Source organism: Antechinus flavipes, chromosome 5, assembly GCF_016432865.1.
Source record: "Antechinus flavipes isolate AdamAnt ecotype Samford, QLD, Australia chromosome 5, AdamAnt_v2, whole genome shotgun sequence".
NCBI classification, from domain to species: Eukaryota; Metazoa; Chordata; class Mammalia; order Dasyuromorphia; family Dasyuridae; genus Antechinus; species Antechinus flavipes.
In genome coordinates this window covers 26,084,603-26,100,444 of record NC_067402.1, presented here as the reverse complement: position 1 = coordinate 26,100,444, position 15,842 = coordinate 26,084,603, and positions in this window count along the sequence as shown.

Here is a 15,842-nt window from a genome sequence, read left to right as displayed (position 1 = left end):
TTGAGGAAAAGACTCAGCAGGGACCTTGTAGCTGACTTTAAGCATGTGAATGGCTGTCATACACTGTGGAAAAGACATCAGACAGCTTGGCCTCAGAACAAAGAACTAGGAACCCTGGATAGAAATCGTAGAGAATGACATTCAATGTAAGGTTTTACCTTTTAAAGGTATCTAGAAGATGAATGGACTACCTTGAGAGGTTCCCTTTCAATTGAGACCTTCAAATATAGCTTGGAAGACTTCTCCTTGGGGAAGTCTTACTCAGTTACTCTCATTCAGAATTGGACTTGGCAGCTTATGAGATTTTTTTCAATTCTGTGACCATGTGATCATGGTTATTCCTATAGTATCCAGAGGGAGCAACTTGGATCTGGATTTATAGAACATAAAGGGTGAAAGGAGGTGCAAGTAGAGAGAAAACAAATAAACATTTAGTAGTTGTTGGAAAATAAGCTCAGAAGGTATAAAAAGTTTTCAAGAATACAATTTTGCAAACAAATAAAAAGAAGTAATTCTGAAGAGGAAGTAGAGGGGGAGTTAGGGAAAGAGACCAATGTAGAGGCAGCACCAGGGACTCATCAATCATCTCATATTTTAAAATAGTAAGTACAGAAAATAGAAGCAACAGTAAGTATGAGGATGAATACTGAAATACGGTGCAGTCCTGCAACAGTAGCATCAAGATTACTGATGTTCAAAATGAACTGAGGTTTTTGAGGAATTCTACACATAAGGTACTATCCCTTAACTGGCTTTTTATATGGATGATTTTAGTGCCGAAATTGTTAGAAAAAAATTTTATTTAAAGAAAATAAGTTATTTCCACCTAGTAAAGGAGGTAAGTTATTATTTCTGTCATAGATTATCATTTTGGTTTCTAAAAGGAGTAGGGAAAGAACTTTGCTTTGATAAAACCTTTTAAAATAGGTGTATGAAGAAATAGTTTTTATATTGGGTTTGGTAGGAAAATGATCTGTGGCTTAAATATATAGACTTAAATCATCTTCTGAAGGATGTAGGTTGATGTTTCATTATTTGTGAACAAACTGATGGTTTAAAAAGCAAAGAATAACTTTTAGTTATGAAAACCTGGAGAAATAATGGCACAAATAAGATGTTGAGTAGCAGAAAATTATGGTTCTCAGCTCATTTATCTGAAACCATTTTAAGACAAAGTCAAATGAGAGAGACAGAGGCTGACACAAAGAAAGACAGAGATACAGAGAGACAAAGAGAGAAAAAGAGAAAGGGAAAGAGAGGCAGAGAGGGAGAGAGACGTGACAGAGAGAGATCATATAACTAATTGAATACTGATTAAGGTTTTTAAAGACATATTGATTTCATAAGGGAAACTAGGTGAGTTTTACCTTTTAAGCTGGCAGTGAGTCACTGAGTTCCAGAAAAAATCCAATTTAAGTTATTGAAAGGAATAAGAGGTAGCAAGCTGAGAATCTCTTGTGCTGAAGAGATTAAGAACCTGGAGGGAAAGGGTGATTCAGCAGGAGGTGAAAAGCACCTTTGTCAGAGGTATTTGAAGTGACCTGTACAACAGTAAGAGTACATAGGCAGAAAATTTCAGTTACTGATTTCTGATTAGTTGGAGACAGATTTTAACCCTTCATCTCCCTCTATAAATTTTCTTCTCACTTTTCCTTCTGACTTTTAATAAAAAGCAAAATAATTGAGTTCCTCTTCTACAGCCATCCCTGAAAACCATTTTGCTATCCTGACTTTGGTATCCTCTCTGTTAGCTTTCTGTCATCTTCAAATTTGCCTTTAATCTGGGAAAATAATGAAAATATAAACTAGCAGAGGTCCAAACCTCAGTTCCTGACATCTTCAATAGATGTCTTCTGCTCATTTGACTTCATTCTCTTAACAACTTCACTTTGGATCACTCTTGAGCCACATCCTCTACTTAATAATGTTATCTATCATCAAGACCACATACTTGGTGCTATTTTGGACCAATGTATAAACAAGAACTGCCCTGAGTTGCCCACTGTTTTAGGGATAGACACAGATTCTTTTCAAGTGGGATTCATAAAAGCTTATTTACATCAACTCCTGAGGCACTCTTGTCAGAGACTCCCATCATAGGTAAGGAGACCTCAGGAGTCCAGGAGGAAATCAAACATAAGAGTTAGACCAAATGTACACCATGGACAGTACAATTTCTTTGGCACCTTATGCTAGTACTGATGAATCCACCAGTTGTCTAAGCTGTTTCTGTCCATGTGTCTCCACTCCCACCTTCAGGGTAGACAGACTAGCTTGCATCTGCTCAAATTTTAATTGGCCTTAGAAATCATCTCTTAATTATTTTTAACTAGTTTAGAAGTGTCTGCTGAATCTACTCTAATTTTATTTTTCTAAAGAAAACACTTGCTCATTATTTTTAATAAGATATTTATCATCTGGACCTCACAGGAGCCCAAGCTTCTTCCCAGATATCAATCAGGTGTCTTCCTACACTAGATTTCTCTGTTGATCCCTCCAAAGTTGTTAGATGGCTCTTTCTCTTGAGAAGTTCCTTGGTATTCTTTCTTTGACGTCATTTACCTGCTTTTGCCCATTCTTTCCCTGCCTCATTTCTCTTAGATATAGAGTAGAAGGAAAGTTTCTCACAGGGAGAGGTGGCTCCTGGAGTTCCTAATACATCCTGTAGTACTTGGCCTACTCTTCCCACCCCTTCTTCACTGAAAACTAAAGCTTGGGACCACAATTCTAACCACTCTTTGAATCACAACCTTTTCTCCAGGCAGTTTTTCTCCCTCTGGTCCATAAGCACCAGCATACACATAGGCCCTATTCACTTTGGATAGGAGGGGGGTAGGGAAGCGTGAGCACAAAATGAACACTCACCAGCACCATCCCAGGAATGAAGGAGGCCAGATGTCACAATCACATTTGGCTTCTAAAGATACTCCAATGTCCATAAGATTTTCCTGTCCCAAGTCCAAGTCAATAAACATAAGAAGAATAAAAACTATGTGCTGAGTACGAGGAATTTAAATACAAGCAGAAAGATGATCCTTGCCCTTAAGGATCTCCCTCCCACTCCCTTCCTCCCTTTCCCCAGCTCCCTTTCCTTCTCTCTCTCTCTCTCTCTCACTCAAATAGAGAGATAGCTACAGAGACAGAGAAATAAGGGAATGAAGATGCTTCTGTGAGAGGTAACATAAAAATGGGATGAGCTTCTGGGGCGAAGAGATTTCTACAGCATGGCAGAAAAAGTCTCTTAGAGAGGTACTTCCACTCTTTCCTACTCTTAACACTTCAAAGATAGAAGCTGAGAGTTCTGTTGTTGTTTTTGAAGGATTTTTTCCTTCAACTAAATGCAAAATACAACAAAACTGTAACATAAAAGTATCAAGTTTTGGAAAAATATAGATACTTTTCCTACTCTATCCCTAATATAGCAATCATTAGTGGACCTAGTATTGAAATTTTCTCTTAGCTACCTTTGGAGAAGCCTAGTAAGGAACTCCTTCAACTGGTTCTAGACTTTTTTCCCATTGCTTCCTAATTTTAAATTGATTCCTTCTCCGGTTCCCTCCACCAATTTGCAGGTACCACATGAGAAAAGCTTTTCTATCCACAATGAGGGCAGGCTTATTTCATTGCCAATGTCAATGGTAGAAATGATATGGTAAATTCTGCGGTAATCAAACTCTCTGAGGGAGTAACCTGGAGATGGTCACTTGTGTAAGGAATAATAGAGGGATGGGTGACTGGTGTTTTAATATAGTACAAAGGACATGTGGGGGGGGAGCTGATAAACATGTCAAAATGGAGAAAATACAAATGTGTAGGCACAGAATGAGGAGAAAGAAGACACTATAGTGATGGTAGAGATGGATTTCCCATTACCTGATGCTTTTCCATCTTGTAAATGCAACATACTGTAAAAAAAAAAAAACAAATCAGCAGAAGACATCACCTGAAGAGGTGGTGATCTTTTCTGACCACTTATCCCTGCTTTAGCAGCACATGTAAGTCATGAGTTAAATTCAAGAGTACCCCAGTGAGTACACTTACAGAACCTGTTGAGCCAGAGAACTTCATACCCACCATGCTTTAGCAGCTAAGTGTGGCCGATAGAGAGAGAGCTGGACCTAGAGTCAGGAAGATGAGTTTAAATCTGGCCTCCAATGATTATTAGCTGTGTGACCCTAGATAAATCTCTTAATCTGGCTGCTTGAGTTTTCTCATCTGTGAAATGGGGATCATAATAGCATCTACCTTACAGGATTGTGAGGAGCAAATAAGCTAACAATTGTAAAGAGCTGCCTATAATATAGTAGGTGCTTGATAAATACATGTCTCCTTTTTTTTCCTATCCCCTATGTGAGTTATGCCTTCTTTATGATTTACTCAATCAGACATGGGTCCAGGAAACCATATCTCTATTTGTATTGCTAGAAGAATAAAGAAGAATAGCAGAGAAGAACTTGTTGATGCACATCTAAAAGTGGACAGGAGAATGGATCTGTGAGACTGACATAAATAGGTCAAATTTTGAGCAATCTATGGTAAAATATGGCTTCCAATTAGGTCCAATTGACTCTTGGCTAAGAGCATGGCAATGCTACATTCTTTCTTTATTCATTTTTTAATTTTTGAAAGGAGGAGAAAGAAGAATTATCATATATTTAATAAAGGTTTTTTTGGTTCATTTTTTAAAGAACCAACTCAAGAGACAATTGTTCTAACACAAATTTAGAAAGATGCTTCCTAGAACTCATAGTTAGGAATGACATAAAGGAGTGGTTTGTCTCAGGGTTTTTAGCTCTGGAACAAGTGAGTTTGGATTCAAGGGATAGTGACTATTCAATGAAAATAGAAGGGAGAGCATTAATTTCATTTTTTTAAAAGCCAGGAGCAGAAAACACTATAATTTATATATTAGCACTCAATTTGTTATAAACGGGTAAGTATTTTTTAAACATCAAGACAAATCTAATGAAGCTTCCTCTCTCCCAGAAAGCTAAAGCTTTCATAACTTGTACCATGCCTTTAGATGTTATGCCTTGATTAGGCTAATTCAAAATACAAGTTGTACCCCTAAAGTGCGGTAAGAAGTATAGCTAATTTATCCATTTAGCATAACATTGAATACTCTTTTCAGATATGTCTCACTCTTCACGATCCCATTTTGGGTTTTCTTGGCAAAAATCCTGGTGTGGTTTTCCATTTTCTTCTCTAGCTTATTTTTACAGATGAGAAAACTTGAACAGATAAATGTAAGGGACTTGTCCCAGGGTCATATACATAGTAAGTGTCTGAGAGAAAATTTGAAGTCAGGAAGATGAGATTGTTTTTTGATTCCAAGCTCAGCATCTTATCCACTGCACTACCTAGTTGACCTACACACACACACACACACACACACACCCCACACACACATACTCTGCTGACACTTATTTATTCCTCAATGGACCACATCCATTAAGGATTGGTAAATTACTGGATTACAGTGATGTTGACAATTCTCTTTGAAATCTAAAGGTTTATTTAACTTTATGGGCTTCTACCTTCATCAGGGATTAAGAGGAAGTCAAAACAATATTGATGGGATTTGGGAAAGTGAAAGATTTAACTTGTGTTTACTCTTTTCTTCCCAAGACTGACTATTAATTTAAACACCCATTTGATTGTCTAAGAACAAATGATGAAGACAGTCTCAATAAAGAAAACAATAGGCTTAGACAGAAGATTCAATATATGCCCAATTTACTAATATGTTGGAACATCAATGACCATTAGCTGAGTCACTCAATTCCACTAACTATGATGATGGAAGAACAGAGAGATACAATTAATAAAAATACCTGAGATGATTTTCAGTAATTGATTTATTTTTGAGAAAACCATGTGCAAAGTCACAGATATATTTCCCTAACCATATATTATTCATTTAAAAAGTCATTTCTTAAGCATCTATTCCAACATCCTTCTAGAACATTTGTATGCTAAGTTGGGGGAATTATCTCCTGAAGAACATTATTTTTTATTACAGTTGTATTTGAAAAAAGAAATCTATATACAGGTTCATGGGATCAAAATAATTATATGCAGGAAGAAACCTAATCAGTGTAGGAAAAGCCTTGGAAAAAAAGAATATTTTCTCTCCAATGGAAAGCTTGTTGGAATTCCCCCCTATGTGAAATTAGAATTTTTCTTGTCTCTCTGCCCTTTTCTATTATTTACTCACTATTTCTAAATTCATGAGCTCATCCCTATCTCGGTATGCCCTTCACTAATCCAGATCATAACCTTTCTGTTTCCTCAAATGATTTCACAAGTACCCCCCCCTCTCCCCAGCTCACTTTCTGCTACTGAACTGTTCTAAATTACAAGAGGTTTCCAAACTCATGAAAGATGATATAATAATTCAACAGATAGAAATAAGACAAAGAGGATTCTGGGTATTGCCATGAGTAATATAATGTGTTAGAGTGCTGAACTTAGCACCAGGAAAACTTTATTTCAAATTGTGAGTCAGTCACATCATAGCTTTGTGGCCATGGGCAAGTCAATTAAGCTTTATCTCCTCAGTTTCTTCATTCATGAAATATGGAACATGATAGCAACTATTTTTCTGGGTTGTGATAAGGCTAAAATGAGATGACATTCAGAAAGTAATATTTGAAACTTAAAATATTTTAAATAGAATGGTACAATCAAGGCACAAAAGCAAACAAAAAAGTGGAGGAGTAGGAGGAATTCAAGGAACCATCTATGAGGTCAGTTTTATTGTGACTCTATTTATGAGAAATGGTGTAAAATTAGGCAGAAATGGAAGTCAACAAGAGACTTTGCAAAGGGAAGGAGTTTGAATTATTTGGTTGGCAATGGGAAGCTATTAAAGACTTTTCAGGAGAGAGATGAAATCAAGTTGTCTTTTAGAAAGGTTATTCCAGTGACTGTTGATTATAATAAAGAGATGGAGGGATGGGGAATACATGAGTAGCAACACAACAGATGGTCAGAGAATGATGTAATGGAAATAACACTGATTTTGCAATCAAGGAACCTCAGATCTACTCTTGCCTCTTCCATGAACTAACTACTCGGGGGACTTTGGACAATCCTCTTAACCTCCCTTTGCCTCAGTTTCCTTAATTATACAGTGAGGGAGTTGGAAACTCACGAATATCATCCCAGACTGATTTTGAGCAAATTGAGAAATATTTCAATTGCTTTTCACTAACCTTGGTGACTGTTCTTTCTGGAGAGAGATGAAAGAAGTTGCTGACATGGTTAAGGAGCAAGATGCAGAGTACTTCTGGTTATGAAGCAGACCTGGTCAGCATTTATGCTGCATCACTAGGCAAAATGCTCGGGTAAGCCTTTTGAGAAGGACCCCCATTTTAGGGTGTGAGAGCTCTTCTTTAATGACTTGGAATTTAGATACTACATAAGATACAAGATGTGTGATGAGAATCAGTTGATTGAGAAAATATTTGATAATAGAAATCTACTCTGAATTTGGCAACAGTTTGAATGAATTTGGTCTTTCACAACATAATCACATATGTCTAGATTTGCAAAGGGTCAATAAATATGTGTAAATGTAACATTATTTATTCAATGTACAGAAGGTATGTTTGTTGATTTATAATACTGTCACACTGCATATTTTTGGAGGTAAATAAAAATTAAAAAATGCAATACTTAGGATGCAGGATGAGGATAAAGATCCTGAAATCCTTTGCAGCAACTTCATTACCTTCCCCTCTGTCTCCTCTAAGATCTCCAGTCCCATGTTGGGAACTACAGTTTTAGAGCAATCCTTTACCTATTTCCCTTGCCTGAGGTCACCCTTCAATGTTCATCAGAGAAAGCTGTAAAGATAAGTTCTCCTCATCAATATAGTGCTGGATCACATGCTGGAAGGCTAGTTCTACCAGTTACATATGGTAGTAGACACCATAGTTAAAACCATCTGAGAAACATGATACAGCCATATTTCTCACTTGGGAGACTAGAGATCAATTCTGTTCTGAAGACTGTTCCTTTGTTGAGTAATCCATGCTACATGGGACTTCTCCCATTATCATCTCTAGCTTTTGGGAGGAAATACAGAGAATCAGAGAATACTAGAACTAGGAAGGATCTCAAAGATATGTCAATCCAGTCTTCTTACTCTACTGATATAAGTAGCAATCTTTAAAAGTTGACAAGAAATTTCTTTGAATATGGTCAGATTTTCTATATTGTAAATGATCTTGATGGTAGGAGACAAAGCAGGATAATACTCACTAATGTGTTCTTGTTAGTGAGTATTATCCTTTTTGAAAAATGGGGTCTATTTACATTTTGAGTGTAAGAATATTATACTTCCCAGTTTTTTTTTTAATGAACACATATCCCTCAGAGAGTGCTCAATGACAAGGAGGATCTTAAAGTAGGATCAGAGATGAACTTTGAAATCACAAGAACGAAATTCTTTGGTGGATGTAGAGAAATCCAGAGAATTTAGTGGCACATTCCAAATAGTGTGGTGGATAATCATAATTGAGGGATTAATTTGAGCTGTATTATTTATTAACAAAACAGGGGTAGCAAATGAGTTGTTAATGAATTCCCCAGTCGGCCCAAAGAAATGTCCACCACAACATGGGAGTCAATTAACTCTCCCCTTGTGAAAATTTCTATGTGCCTGTTTGACTGTTTCACAGTGTGTCCCAGTCCCTTACCTGCTCTCATCCATCAATATATGTCATTATTAAATTCTTACTATATGCCTGGCACTGTGCTAAACACCAGAGCTTCAAAGAGAGGCAGAAATAGACTCACAATCTAAGGGGTCAGACCAATACTTCCCTAAAAGATACATTGCAGTCCATCTTTTGTTCTCAAAGAGGACCAATGACATTATGAGAGTGATGCTTTGGCTTGCAAGTGAATTGTACTGGGCCGTGTAAAATCCTCAGCATCACTTTCTCCTCTAGGGACATCTAAATTCAGTGGTAAGACATAGGTCAGGAGGACTGGACATGACCCCCAATGCAGTGGGAGACCTTGCCTTTTTAAGCTAAGATATTTCCCAAGTCTCAGTTTGTCTGAAGCAATACCTATTCAATGATTTAAGGCTAGGTTAAAAAAAGGAAACTATAAAGGGGAAAATACTATCAGCTTATCTCACAGAGCTCAAAGCCCTAGCTATCAAGTAGACATGTTAAAATCAAAATGTGATTTTGTTTGGTTTGGTTTGGTTTGGTTTGTCTTGTTTTGTTGCACAGAGTCTGGTAACTGCATTCTCACTCTGTATGGACAACTGCAGGATGTAATTATGCAAGTATGAAAACTCTAGGGCCCCAAGAGAAGAAATATTCTTTTAAATGGCATTTGTTTGGCTAGACACTGTTGATAGGTCCTTAGTGATCCTATCTTGAGTGTTCTGGAACTAAAGTGAATCAAAGTGGTGATACTGCGCATTTCTAAAATGGCTCCAGAAAGTACCCACAAGCCCTGATTGAGTACAAGAGTACATAAAAGAAATAAGATCGAATTAAGTGATGGAAAATTACTCTATTAGGACTGATTAGCTGTTGGGATGGATTCTTCCATTAGAAGAATTTCTTTGCCTCCATGAAAATATATAGTTGTTGAGAAAGTCAGGTTTACAATATTTTTGTGCTTCAGAGAATAATAAAATGATCTGCAATATTTATTTAGAACAGTCATGTCTCCTTATCATTTGAAATTGAGAGAATCACAAAGATTGAGGTTGTATAAGAAGCTTAGGTAATATTCTTGGCTTACTACCATTGATAACTACCCATCAAGCATAGGTTTACTAGAGCATCAAGTGGTATAATCAACTGTGAGAATATGTTAACTATAGACTGTTGACTATGAGTGGCTTAAAATGTATATAATGAAAAACACAAGGCAAGGTATTATGGGAAGATTACTGCTTCTGGAACCAAGCAAATCTGAGTTCAAATCTTACTTCTGTTATTTACTATCTATATGGTCTTGGACAAGTCACTTTAATTCTCTAGGTCTTAGTTTCCTCATTTGTAAAATGAAAGAGTAGGATTTGATGGCTTCCTTCACAATGTCACTATTTTCCACAACGTCCCAAACAGTTTCACTAAGGACACATCAAAGGTGCCTAGCCAAACAAATGTATACAAGTTACCCCCCACTTATGCAGACCAGAAGCTCTGCATTAGCTTATAGATTTCCTTGGGGCATCGAGAAATTCGGTGAATTTCCCATGTCTACATAAATCTTATATTAGAAGGAGTTTGAGGTCAAGTGTCCCATTCTTCAATTTTTCAGACCATCTTTTGGTGAACAGAAAGAATCCTCAAAAGGACAATTGGATTCTCATCTGAGTTTAAGAATACATTATAATTTGAACAAAAATATGCCGAGAACAGCATCCATGAGGCATGAAGTAGATAATGACACAGTTTTACTTATCCTCCTAGATCCATAGGAGACTTCTTTTTTGTACTGGAGTGCTCAGACAGCTTGAAATTTGCTTTGTGGATCTCCATTCTTCATTAAAAATCCCATGAAGTCATTAGTGAGAGTTAACATTTGCTCCCTATTTTCCAATTAAAGCAACTAAAGTCGAACCAGAATGAGCAAGTGGTCTAATCCCTAGTCAGCATGGGGGTCGTTGTTAGAACCAGCCAGACTTCTTTTGCTTGGAAGTTCTTTGCCACTTCCTATGCCAGTAGTGAATTTTAGAGTTTCTAGCTTTTGGAGAGGGCCTCAGAATTCTAATAAAGAACAAAAAACAAACAGCTAAGAAAAGATTTAGATTTTCAAGGATTTCACATGAGTTTAGGGAAGGAATATAGATTTTAGAGACCAAATGAATGAACCTCATAGGTCATTTTATCAAACATGCCTTTTTAAAGATAAAGCAAAATGAGACCCAAAAGATCAGCAAGACCCAAGATCACACTAATCGATAACGTCAATCAATCAATCGATATTATTAAATACCTTCTCTGTGCCAGTAAAATAAGGACCCTTTGTTGCTGACCAATATGGTCCAATATGGACCTCAAATGTATGTTTCTACTCACATGATGCCTTTTATGCCTTGGTGTATTCAGTGATATTAGTTTCTAAATGAATCTGATAGATCATCAGTGTCCTGCTGTTTGGTTTCAGGAGGCCAAACTAATGGCCAACGGGAGGAAATTAGAATGGCAGATTTAGGTTCCATAGTAGGATACAGCTCCCAACGATGAGAGGGATATCAGTGTGTAATATATTTCATTTAATGGTTTCAAGAATTCAAAACAATGGGGGCAGCTAAATGGTGCAGTAATACAGCATTAGCCCTGATGTCAGGAGGACCTGAATTCAATCTGTCCCCAGACACTTAACACTTCCTAGATGTGTGACCTTGGGCAAGTCACATAACCCCCCTTGCCTCAGCAAAAAAAAAAAAAATTCATGGAATTTTTAAGGGAAGATAGAAAGATTCATGAATGGAAAGATAGCCTCATTTAATGAATAAGGTCTTATAGCAGATCTTTCCCAAAAAGTGTTGGGATTGTTGGAAAAGGGATATTTGTTTAGTTAGGAGATAGCAGAGGACTGAGCTTGGAGTCAGAAAGATAGGGGATGAAAATGTACCTCAGAAACTCTCTTATGTGTGACTTTGGACCAGTCACTTACTTTCTAAGCCTGCTTGCCCACTGATAAATCAGAGATAGTGCTAAGCACCTGCCTCACTGGGTTGTTGTCAGGATCTAATGAGATTGTGTATTTTGCTAATCTTCAAATGTTATCTAAATCGGGATTGCTGTTAATGTTGATTATCTTCTAATGGAAGAATCCATCTCAACTTCTAAGGAGACAGAGTACTGGATTCCAAGTCAGGAAATCCAGAATTAAAATGTTGCCTCAGAGACTCTCCAGCCATGTGACCATGGATAACTCACTGGATCTCTCTCACCTTTCTTTCCCTCATCTATAAAACGAGGAGCACAGTAATAGCTAGCTCACAAAGTTGTGTGAAGATCAGATAAGATAATATATATGAAGTGTTTACAAATCTGAAAACACCGTGTAAATGCTGCTATTCTGGGCTGTTATCTTTGATAGAAGTAGGTGACTTCTGAAGTCCATCCCCACTCGAAGATACTGAATTTGTGATGTTGCATTCAGGGTAAAACTGAAATAGGAGCAAACTACAGGGAAGACCCAAGCTAACCAGTAAAATGCCCTAAGCTTATAGTCTGATGTTTTCTGTCACCATATCTTCCCCTTTACATTTGGACTTAAACATCCAGATTTGGATGAACAGATCTCCTCCCACCCCACCCCAAAAAGTAGCTTGAGCAAAATATTCAGTCCTTGGAATATGCCACAATGTTTTCTTCTTCTTTTTTTTTTTTGAAGGAAACTCCTTCCTTCCTTCCCTTCCTCCCTTCCTCACTCCTTTCCTCCTTCCCTACCTCCCTACCTCCCTTCCTTCCTTCCTTCCTTCCTTCCTTCCTTCCTTCCTTCCTTCCTTCCTTCCTTCCTTCCTTCCTTCTTCCTTCTTTCCTTCCTTCCTTCCTTCCTTCCTTCCTTCCTTCCTTCCTTCCTTCCTTCCTTCCTTCCTTCCTTCCTCCTTCCTTCCTTCCTTCCTTCCTTCCTTCCTTCCTTCCTTCCTCCTTCCTTCCTTCCTCCCTCCCTCCCTTTTCTCTTTCTTTCTTTCTTTTTTTCTTTCTTTCTTAGTTACCCCTTCTTGTCAGAAGTGCAAAGTAGAGCACAGTCAGCAGGGAACTACACCAACCTAAACAAAGCAGGACAGGCAGTCTAGATACAGCTTAGCAACATTCAAAAAGAGGAAACCAGACAGGTGGGTAGAAATCATCAAAAAGTCTGTCAGCAGGCAACAGATGGGCACTTCGGCTTGTGGGAAGCAAAGGGTGTCAAGGGGGCTCTGAGAACAGGAAGCAGGCAGAGGTGGAGCCCAGCAGACGGTCTTGTGGCAAATGAGAGGGAGACAGTTCAGGGCTAAGAAGCTAATCTACTTTCAGGGCAAGGCTATAACTCTCTGGAAGGACAAGAAAGAATGAAACTGGACCCAAATCTGGGAAGAAGTAGAGTCCCAACTAAGAAACAAACAAAAAATTCAGGCACAAAAATCTTGTTGTATGAGGGCAACAAGAGACAGGCACCAGCAGCCAGGCAGAAGGGAGAGGGACTTGAGTATGAGAAATATGAAAAAGATCCAGTTACTAAATCTAGAGTAAAAAATCAAAGCGAGGTCAGCATTAAGGCTGATGTCCCTGGCTCTCTAACTATAGATCCAGGGACCTTTATATATATATATATTTTTCTGTCTGGGGCTGGATCAGTCCCATTACTTGAGTCAAATTGAACATTTACACAGAGGTTAAATGGTCCTAGCTGAAGGGCTAGGAGAAGGAAACTCAGGAGGTCATAATACTGAGTTGATCTTAGTCAGTAAGTCAAATCAATAAGTCAACAAGCATTGATTAAGGTCTTACTGGATGCAAGGAAATATGTTATAAGTTGGAAACACAACTTGGGTGTCTTAGCTCCTTATGTTTGGGAGAAAAACTTTGGGAAGCTGTGAAGGTAGGTGACTGTGATGGGTTCCTAGAGCATTCTGGGAAAATGAAGGCAGAATTACACAAAGAAAGCTGAAACACATTAATCTCTCAAGGTAAAAGTTCACAATTTAATGAGAGCAATAGCATGAAAATAACTATGTACGTGGAATATATACAATGAAAAGAACCAGGAATTGAACTTGACTCCAAAATAATTGTTCTTTCTGTTTTCTTATATATAGGGCTTGGATATTTTTGCCATCGTGAAAAAATCACTCTAAAGACTAGAGAAAGAACATAATCTCACTTAAAATTTAGCTGGTCTTTAAGAGGAGACCGGTATCTCCCTCCAAATCTAATACTTAGAATCGGTTGCAATTGACAGTCATCAACATTGTAACTGGATTATGCATTGATCCCCAGAGGAAGCTCATTGCCATGCCTCTAAATGACATGTTCCATCTCACAACACTCACTGTCTTTTCTTCTTTGGACATTAGCTATTGATCTTGGCTAAAGAACCTACTGGCATCAGACAGGACCTGAAAGTTCCATTCCAAATGCCAAATTCTAGTCCAGGGTTTTATGCTGGATGGAAAGCAATGTTCTCCTAATTCATTTATGATGACCATTTATTATTCTCAACACAAATGTGCCAATGGAAAAAAACATTAAGTTATTCCTAACTGCTTCTCTTGTTTCCAAAATGATGTCTACCATTTGAGTGGTGGGGTCATCTTTCTCCCTCAGTTTTCAGAATTATCTACTCTTTCTGGTAATTCAAATATAAGGCAGACTTTATTCAAAATGATCTGGGTTGTTTGGTTCTTTGAGATTTTAATGCATGCAAAGCATGAGCTACAGAGTTCTAGTTCTATATTACTGTGATTACTTTCAAAATGAATCCAGTGATGCTTTCTAAATGGAGTCAAATGGCTGGGTGAGAAAGGGAGCCTCATGTAGCACTGTTTATAATAACTGCTTCATAAAGTTTTTTTTAATAGTATTTTATTTTCCAAATATATGCAAAATAGTTTTCAATATTCACCTTTGGAAAATATCGTGGTCCAAATCGTTCTTCCTCCCTCCTTCCCTCCCTCTACCTTTCCAAGATAGCTTGCAATTAAATATAGATTGAACATGTGCAATTCTTCTCAATGTATTTCCATTTTCATCATGCTGTGCAATAAAAATCAGATCAAAAGGGGGGGGGAAACATGAGAAGAAAAAAACAAGCAAACAAACAACAAAAGTGAAAATACTGTGCTTTGGATCATAAAGTTAATAGCAGTGATCTTTCTCAATTCTTATAGAATCCTAGTGTTAGTACAAGAAATGATCTAATTCTGAGATCAAATCCAAAAGACCAACTGTTCTAACCATGCTGCCTCTTTATAATGATTTCTCAGATGGCACCCAACCAGTTGGGATATAGGAACTCACAGTGAGAAAACTCTCTATACGATACAGACCACTACTTTCTCTACAATCTATATAGTTTTAGAGAGTTGTCCGGGGCACTGACAAGTTATGTGACTTGCCCAGGACCACACAGTCAAATTGGATCCAGAATGGAATTTAAACCCAGGTTCTCCTGATTATAACATGGGTTCTCCATCTACTATATCATTCTGCCTCTCACTTCCAATGTACAGAAAAGGAAAAAAAAAAGAATATCAATCAGGAGACTTAAGAGCTCCAGATTCTGGAGGCTGCACCTTACTGTTTTTGCAGACAGAAATCATTGCTTCCCAAGTATCCCTCTTTTAATTTTTTTGTGCACAGAATTATCAATTCCTGTCCTTTTTATTTCCCTTCCTGTCTAACTTGCAGCCCCCCCTCCTTCCACCCTTGAAAGTCTTCCCCAAGATACCCTGCTGAACTAGACACTAGACCTCAAAGTGCCCTATGCTACATCATCTTCCCACTTGCTAACAGCCACACTCCCTTCCAAAGCCTGCTATTTGTCCTCATGCCAAGTACTCAAATTTGGGGGTTTTGTGTCAATATTAATCTCCTAGTTTTATGAGCACCTAAGCCTGGAGTCCATCAAAGATTAGACTTTTTATGGTACCCCAAGGCATTTAATAATTTTTGTGATCAACATTTTTATTACCATTGGACGTGCATCCCAGGCCCTTAATGTAGGTAACAGAGTACTGCCCTCTCCTCCTCCATCTTGCCATTAAGATTACAGTTGGGAATCTCTGCCCACTTCGTAGGAAGATAAGGTTAAGTAGCAGGCTGCCTGGGAGAAGATTCTGAACAGGATTTCACAGAAAGTGAACA